This window comes from Dipodomys spectabilis, unplaced genomic scaffold, assembly GCF_019054845.1.
Source record: "Dipodomys spectabilis isolate Male_0828 unplaced genomic scaffold, ASM1905484v1 ptg000087l, whole genome shotgun sequence".
Classification (NCBI taxonomy): domain Eukaryota; kingdom Metazoa; phylum Chordata; class Mammalia; order Rodentia; family Heteromyidae; genus Dipodomys; species Dipodomys spectabilis.
This window is the reverse complement of record NW_024870764.1, coordinates 649,355-657,539: the sequence shown is the minus strand read 5'-3', so window position 1 is coordinate 657,539 and position 8,185 is coordinate 649,355.

Genomic DNA, 8,185 nt, shown 5'->3' with positions numbered 1-8,185 from the left:
TCCACTGCCCAGCAGCAGCGCCATCCGAGAGAGAGCCGCACCGCAATGGCACCAGGCTGAGGAGCCAGACGTGTTCCCCCTACTGCTGGCATCCGGGATCCCTGACAGGAACGCCTACGGCCTAGCCCCAGCACGAGAAGGGAGTCACCCTCACCACTGTACCCACAAAGAACACTATATCCCAAAGAACCACGTGTCCCCCTCTTCTCTCCCTGCCGGCGTCTTCCAAGAACCCACTGAAGAGCAGACCTCTGCAGCCGCCACGCGGCAAACAGCCAGGCGGCAATTTCCTCAGCACCCGACTGCCAGTGGACACCACGCCCACTGTTAGACCTTTAGGGCTCCCATCAGTGCCTGAGCACGATGCGTGTCAGGCTCATGTTCTCACGTACACGTGCGCACATGCGCACGTGCCCATGTGCGTGCACGCGCACGCGAGAACACACACACGAGTCTTCGTGACACACACACACACGAGTCTTCGTGACCCTATGGATGATCTACATAACCAGATTGATTAACACTCCCCTGACTCCTGCCACTCACACTACTACACACATTTGGGACCAAACACAGGAGGAAGTGGAGAAATGAAGGGTTGATATGGGGCTGGGAGATATTCACGTGTGTACTCACAACCCACCACTACACTAGTGGAAACACACCCCAGTCCTTTTATGTTTCTTTAATGGGTTTCCATAATGTCACCAATTACCTCTCTGCCACCTTCTGCTTCTGTTGGAGTTGTGCCGCCATGCAAAGTTGCTCTGTGTGTCCTATGATAGTCTGCAGACTTGGATGCAAGGATTCACCACATTTTGTTGTCTTCATATTAGAGGATGTTGTTTTAAGTTGTGCCACTCAATCAGGACATATAGCCATTTTTTGAGTGATTCCAGATCATACAGTGCCTGGTGTAGATACAAACACACACACACACACACATTCAAAGGAGGTATCTACAGATCATGCAGATAGCAGTTCAGATCTCACATCATTGCCCTGACCTTGCAAAATGTTCAGATGCCCTAAGATTCAAGAAATTGACCAACAGCAATCCCTTCCCTTCATCTTCCCAATTAGGGGAGGGACCAATCACAAAGTAGGCTTTTCCATTGGGGAGAGGGCAGTAAGAGTGTTGTTTAGATTTATAGTCATAAATTGACTATAGCTGCATCTTGGCCTTTTGTATTGAATGATATTTTGAAAGAGGTCTCACAATTATCCTACACCATCTGGTAAACAGATAGAAGGCCATTTCCTCTCCTGACTTTTTGCCAGCTCAAAGCTTATACATGGTTACCACCTCTAGCTCTCAGAGAAAAAATCTGCAGACAATGTAGGTGATGGGTCACATCCCAAATCAGCATTGTTCCTATGGAGTTACAACACACTCCTTTATACATCTAGTTGTATTTTGAATAAGTTCTGAAATTTTTTCCTAGAGCATCTTTTGCTTCCAATCAAGCACAAAGTGTACCTCCACACTGATACCATTTTTGTATGTGAGTTGTATGTGTGTTCACAGGTTTGTGTGTGTATGTCTGGGGAGGGTGATAATTATGAGATTTAGATTTAGCCTCTACTTCGGACACCTTCATTTTTGTTGTAATTGAGGCCAGGCTAAGTCTTTTCCTGGGCTATTCTGAAACTATAAATCTTGATTTTGTTCAATGAGTAGCTAAGCTAATGGAAACGAGACTCCATACCATCCAGAAACCGTATTTTGATGACAAAGGCCCTAAAGAATAGTGGCAGCATGCCATCACAGAATTAATGGGGATTCTAAATATTGGGCACATTTTCTGGCTGCAGCCAGCAAGACAGTGGTGATTGGGAGCTTCACCTCTCCCCTTAGCAATCACTACCTGAGACTGGTTGTTGGCATCATCCAAAAGAGGGACTGAACCAGAGTATCAAAGTGTACTCTACCAACTACTATCATCAATGCATATCCAGAGATGATCACTAACTGTCTCACCCCCACCCCACTGCAGAATCACATAAACAGATTTAGCACTTGAATCCTGCTCCCAAACAAGTACTTATCATCTCCCACATCCAAAGCTCATAACCTACCAAAACAAAACCCCGGGCCAAATAAGGACCAGATTTCTGACCCGAGGCCATTGGCTAGGAGTCAGTATTCTCTGCCACAGAAGTGCTAGCAGAAACTCATGTTTGTTTAGGACTTCCATTGTCCTCAGATGATGAAGACAGATGTCATACTCCCCCCTCTCCATACTGCCCTGCTTGGAAAGAATGCTTAGAAGGCCAAACTTTGAGAGAGTTGGCCAGCTTCATCTTGTGCCCTCAGCCTCCAAATTAGTGTGATGGAACATTCATAGGCTGGTGAGCAGATAGAAATCACTGCATTTTGGGGAAATGACAAGGAAGCCAAATGCAGGTTGAACTTATATGCTGGTGCAGTATCAGTGGAGCTATATATTCATGCACTAGGAAATAGTAGGAGTTTTGATTCAAAGTATAACTAAACCAGACAGCTTTATGCTCTTCATTGAGCAAGAGATAAAGCACCACACTGAGTGTCTGAATGTGTGTGCGTGTATGCTTGTGTGTATATGTGTGTATAATAGTGAGTGTACATGGGTCATGAGACTTGGATTCAAACATTTCCTTACTCTCTTGTCTTTCTTGCTTTCAGGAGGATTGCCATCATTTTTGCCACTCCATCATTCTGAACAGATGCCATTTCCTTCTTGTTGTTGAGACTGTGGGCAGGAAAACTTTTGTATAGGCTGGTCTCAAGTTTAGGTCCACCCACATATACCTTTGTTTCTCCATTAGCTAGGAGAACATGAATGGGCTACAATAGCTATTAGAAACACCATTTTAACCACACAGGCCCTACTGCCACTTGGGTCACCAGAGACTAACTGTAGACTTTGTCTCTTTTTGGTTCATAGCCAGCTAAGGGGACCATGTCCTTCTCCTCAGGAAGCAGTGACTATGCTTCATTTGGGACACCTAGTGACATCAAGCAGCCTAAGGACATACATTCCTCTTCCATTGTCTGGTATCACCAGACACTAGAGCTTCAGTTGCACCAGGCACAAAGGAAGGATCTGCCCAAGTACTGGCCCCAGTACATTCCTGGAGTGATCTCAGGCCCTCTGATCACATGCTTTCACAGTAGCAGCAACAGGTAGCCAGAGTTTGCACATTAACCTTTCTCCCATCAGTACATACACAGGCCTAATTAGCAATGTTTCATCCCCATTCACCACTGCTACCTTCACCATACCAAGGAAGGATCAAATCCCATACCTGAGTCTCCAGGCACACAGCTAACAGGCAACTTCCCCCTCTACAATGTTGTTAACAAATCCTCCCTGGGTGGGGAGATCTTTGTGCTCTTGCACAAGAGAATCCTGATGGGTATGTATTCAGACCAAACATTCCATCTGTCTGTTACTGTTACCGTACCAGAAGTCACAGAAAAAAAACCAGAACATCCATAAAGTCTACCAGGGGCTACTTGTGCCTCTCATCCTTCCAAGCAGATCAAAAGAATGGTATCAGAGCAAAGCATGGGGAAAGATACCCTGTAATTATTTTTCTGTGAGTGTCAATGTTGGGGCTTTAAGTCAATAGCTGATCACTATCTCAGATCTTTTCAGATTTAGGATAGACTTCCATCACTTGAGCTACAACCACACTTTCACCCTTGTTATGTTAATTAGATATAAGTGTGTGAGGGATTTCCAAATGTGAGCTGGCTTCCAGATTTGATCCTCCAATCTCAGCTTCATGAATGGCTAGGATGACAGTCATGAGCCATTGCACCTGGCTCACTAAATTTTATAAGGGTTTCTATTCCTTGAAGTTGATTTCAATAAGCATCATTTTATTGTGTTTATATTTCTATGCCAAAGAAAAGAGAACCTAAAGTTTGAAGCTAGCCTGATGCCTGGCAAAATCAAGGCCACATGAGCTGCTCAAGGACTCAGTCTCAAAACAAAACAAAACAAAACAAAAAACAGAGACCAGGGATTTAATTGCCTAGCTTATGACCTGAGTTTTGTGCCCAACACTACTCTAAACAAAATCTCCAAAAACGTTTGCTAGTGTAATGGAAATAACTAGCAAGATCAATAGAAAGGCCAAAGATTGGGAGGAGATCTTCACTAGCCATATAACAGACAAGGGCCTTATATCTAAAATATACTTAGAACTCAAAAAATTAAATCCCGCATACTGGGCACTGGTGGCTAATCCTAACTACTCAGGGGCTGAGATCTGAAGATTGAGATTCAAAGCCAGCCCAGGCAAGAAAGTCTGTGAAACTCATCTCCAATAAACCACTAGAAAACTGGAAGTGGCACTGTGGCTCAAGTGGTAGATAGCTAGCCTTGAGCTGAAGAGCTGAGGGACAGCACCCAGGAACAGAGTTCAATTCTCATGATTGAAAAAAATAAACTCCTCAACAACTCCTCAAAGAAACAACTGCCCAATTAATAAGTAGGCTAAAGACTTAAAGAGAGACTTCTCTGAAGAAGAAAGAAGATATGGACACAAGAGGTCTGCCTTTATTGTTACTATTTTAAATGTACCATGTGATTTTTATTATTTTTTGTAGTTTCCTTCACATATTATTTCCCCTAAGGCATATCCCCTGTTGTCACTGTACTCGATTTTGATATCCTGCATCTTGTATAAACATATGTCTAATCTGGGAGAGGAAGGGGAATAACAAAACGCTGAAACAAAGACACAGAATGACCCAGTGCAATGAAGATCCCTACTAGACAGTATATTGGAAATAAACTTTACAGCTTCAGGCGGCAAGTGGGAAGGGGGGGTAGGAGTATGGGAGGTGGGGGAGAGAATGGATAGTGGGACAACAAGGAAGGGAAGGGGTAACAATGATCGACAAGTAATGTAGTTATTGCCTTACTCATGTAACTGTAACCCCTCTGTACAGCAACTTATCAATAAAATAAAAATATTTTTTAAAGTGGCCAATGACACATGAAGAAATGCTCAACTTCTCTAGCCATAAAAGAAATGAAAATCAAAACAACAGTGTGATTCCACCTCACCCCAGTTAGAATGGCTATAATCAAGAAATCTAATAACAACAGATGCTGGAGAGGATGTGGACAGAAGGGAACCCTACTGCACTGTTGGTGGGAGTGTAAACTTGTTCAACCACTTTGGAAAGTAGTATGGAGGTTCCTCAAAAGACTCTACATAGAACTCCCCTATGACCCAGCAATCCCCCTTTTGGGCATTTACCCAAATGATCACAAACAAGGCCACACTAAAGCTACCAGTACAACTATGTTTATCACAGCATTGTTTACCATAGCTAAGATATGGAACCAACCTCAGTAGATGAATGGATCAAGAAAATGTGATAGAACTGGGAAGGTGGCTCAGTGGTAGAGCGCTTGTCTTGCATGCATGAGGCCCTGGATTTGATTCCTCAGCACCTTGTAAGCAAAAAGAAAAAAGCCGGAAGTGGAGCTGTGGCTCAAGTGGTAAAGCACTAGCCTTGAGCTGAAGAGCTGAGGGACAGCACCCAGGCCCAGAGTACAGGCCCCATGACCCGACCCAAAAAAAAATTTAAAAAAAAAGAAAATGTGATATATATACATATATAATGGAATTCTATGCCTCCATCAGAAAGAATGACACTGCCACATTTGTTAGGAAATGGAAAAACTTGGAAAAATTATATTAAGTGAAGTTAGCCAGGCCCAAAGAAACATGGGTCCCATAGTTTCCCTTATTTGCAATAACTATTATATGTCTAGGACAAGCAGAAAAGATCAAAAGCTATGTACATATAACCATATAAGATGATGCTAAGTGAAATGAACCCCAAGATAGGGACACAAGAGGTTTTATCTTCCTTGCTCTTGTTTTTAATGTATGTATAAAATACCATGTGATTTTTTTTTGTTTCTTTTGTATGTTCTTCCCCCATGTTATAACCCCTGTTTTCACTGTATTTGATTCCAGTGCCCTGCATCTTATATATACTTTTTTCTAATTTGGGGAGGGGAAAGGAAATAACAAAAAGCTGAAATAAGGATATAGGTTGACCCATTGTAACAATGAGATGTACAAGACATAGCTGGGAGCTGGTGGCTCATGTCTGTAATCCTAGCTACTCAGGAGGCTGAGATCTGAGGATCGGGGTTCAAAGCCAGCCCGGGCAGGAAAGTCCATGAGAATTTTATCTCAAATAAACCACTAGAAAACCACAAGTGGCTCTGTGGCTCAAGTGGTAGAGCGCTTGCCTTGAGCTGAAGAGTGCAAGGACAGTGCCCAAGCCCAGAGTTCAAGCCCCACTACTGACCAAAAAACAAACAAACAAAAAAAACAAGACACTATGCTGCAAACAAACTTTATATCTTTACATCTTGGGGTGGGGGGGAGGGAGGAATTCGGGAGGTGGGAGGAAAAGGACTATAGGGAGAAACACAGGAGGAGTTAACAATGCATGATAGGAAATGTACTCATTACCTTTCTCATGTAACAGTAATCCCTCTGTACAGTATGTTTACAATAAAAACATATATATTTTTTAAAAAACAAGTTGCAGAAAAGTAAATGAGCATTACCTATTTCAAGGTTTCTAAAGGTTCATTTAAATGCAAATGAAAGCTAAAGGATGAACTTATAAAGGAGAGGTTTGTAAAAAGGCTTTGGAGAGGAGTGGGATCCTAGACAAAAGAAATTTAAAAGCAAAAATTGTCTTAAATGTTTGTTTCAAATTGGAAAAAGGGAAAATTAGGACTATTAAAATGATGTTTAATTGCTGTTTAAGTTTTTGCCTTTGAAGTTTTTCTTTAGCAATTACAGGTGGACCCACAGAGAGACACACGACTCTTATGTTTGTCAGATGTAACTCTGGTTCTTAATAACATCCAGGTAAGACCATGTATAGGGACTATTTCTATTTCATCTCCTTGTTGCTTCAATTGTTGTAAAAGAGCTTTGGGTAAAGACTCATTGATCTGAAGACTGCAGTTCAAAAGTCAGCCATCCCACTTTTGGTCATTTACCCAAATGTTCACAAACAAGACCACACTGAAGCTACCAACACGACTATGTTTATTGCAGCACTATTTACTATAGCTAAGATATGGAACCAACCCAGATGCCCCTCAGTAGATGAATGGATCAAGAAAATGTGGTATATATACATAATGGAATTCTATGCCTCCATCAGAAAGAATGACATTGCCCCATTTGTTAGGAAATGGAAAGGTTTGGAAAAAAATTATATTAAGTGAAGTAAGCTAGGCCCAAAGAAACATAGGTCCCATGATTTCCCTTATTTGCAATAACTAATATATGTCTGAGACAAGCAGAAAAGGTCAGAGAAGTTGATGTTAGGTGAAATAAACCCCAGGATAAGGACTCAAATGTGTTTTTCTTTCTTGCTATTGTGTCTAACATATTTATATTTCTTTGTTGCTTTGTATGTCCCTCCCCCCATGGTATAATCCCTGTTTTCACTGTATTTCATGTTGGTATAATTTGTGGAGGGGAAGGGAAAAAAACAAATTGTTTAAGTAGGGATGCAGGTGGACCCATTGGAACAATGAGATGTAAAAGATGTTATGTCGAAAATGAACTTTACAACTTTGGTGCAGTGGGGGTGGGTAGGGGGGAGATGGGAAGGGATGCTAAGGGGAAACGAAGGAGGAAGCAACAATGCTTGATAATAAATGCGCTCATTACCTTGCCCATGTAACTGTAACCCCTTATTAAAAAGAAATCTGGTTAACGAAAATTGTCACCCTGGTAAATTGCCCCAGGCCATTGTCTGAAAACTGCCTTTAAAATCAGTGGGGCTCCAGTCTGCAGAGCCTACACCCTCAGAGAAAGCAACCAGAAAAATATTGGAAGATTTCACTGAAATCACCATCATTAAGTAGTTTCATAATACTTCCTTAAGTCTCGGTAGTCTCTGTGTAAAACTTACAGGTAGCCCAGCAGGAGGTGTGCAATCAGACTGGGAGACCCTACCATTTCCCAGCTCAGATACAATCCATCCCTTCCAACCTGTAGGCTCCATTTGGATTTAAAAGTTCATCAAAGATGGATGCACTCCTGCTTGGAAGGGACCCTACATCACTATCCTGACCACCCCTACTCTGGTGAAGGTAGATCGAATCCCTGCGTGGCTCCATCAAATTCGACTAAA